At 43.1% G+C, this 907-nt stretch overlaps 1 protein-coding gene across 5 annotated transcripts in view; it reads left to right on the forward strand.

Moving 5' to 3' along the window:
• The window catches only part of GIT1 (GIT ArfGAP 1), a 144,139-nt gene that overhangs the window by 67,069 nt on the left and 76,163 nt on the right, over positions 1-907 (forward strand). The gene's annotated exons all lie outside the window — the stretch shown is intronic.

The following is a 907-nucleotide window of genomic DNA, read 5'->3' on the forward strand; positions in this document are numbered from 1 at the left end:
AACTAAAAACAAGTGGGGGGGGGGGGGGTGCTTTAAAGGTGGCAAAAACACAGCCGTACATTGATAATTGTATAAAATCATTCTATTTATTGATAATACATTAGATAACGAATAAAAGCACATCTAATAACAACATAATTTGACCCAATAATATATATTGCCTCATACGCATATAGAATCCATAATATGTTTAGTGCTTTCAGATACCATTCCTCATACGGCCGCTCAACCAGAAAAACATAGAAGTATCGGACATTTGTTTTTCAATAACATTCATTATAACTGATGAAAAGGTGAGTGTGCCGGTCTTCAATGTGTTTCGCATACACTTTAGGAAGAGGATGGAGGTAGTCTGCTGTATTCATAAGAAGCAACGTAACTATGTAGCAAGCAACCTTGCTACATATGTGTTGCTGGCAGAGGGTTCACACATGTAACGACGGTCACTACCCACTAATGGCTAAGGCCCGGTTCACACCTGGGCGTTTTGTAGTGCATTCCTACGCTCTGCAAAACGCTCAAACACCGAAATCCCATTATTTACTATGGGCATGGTTCCCACCTGGGCGTATTACAGGCCGTATGAACGGGCTACAAAACGCCCTATGCCCAAAGAAGTACAGGAGCTTCTTTGGGGCGTATTTGCCGCGCGTATCCATTGCCAGCCAGGTAGCCCTCGGAAACGCGCGTTTGTTACCGCGAATCGCGGTAGAAACGCGCATATTCGATACGCTTAGGTGTGAACCCAGCCTAATACTTGAAGCCAGGATCAGGGAGAGGGAAAGAAGAGGGGAGTCTGTCTGTATGTAATGTTCTATGGGAGGGGGGGTACATAATACAACCAATAAATGCTTCATATAGGATAGATCACCATTGGATGGTTAAACATACATAAAATTGTCCATTA

Source organism: Nanorana parkeri, unplaced genomic scaffold, assembly GCF_000935625.1.
Source record: "Nanorana parkeri isolate BGI_ZX_2015 unplaced genomic scaffold, ASM93562v1 scaffold1627, whole genome shotgun sequence".
NCBI classification, from domain to species: Eukaryota; Metazoa; Chordata; class Amphibia; order Anura; family Dicroglossidae; genus Nanorana; species Nanorana parkeri.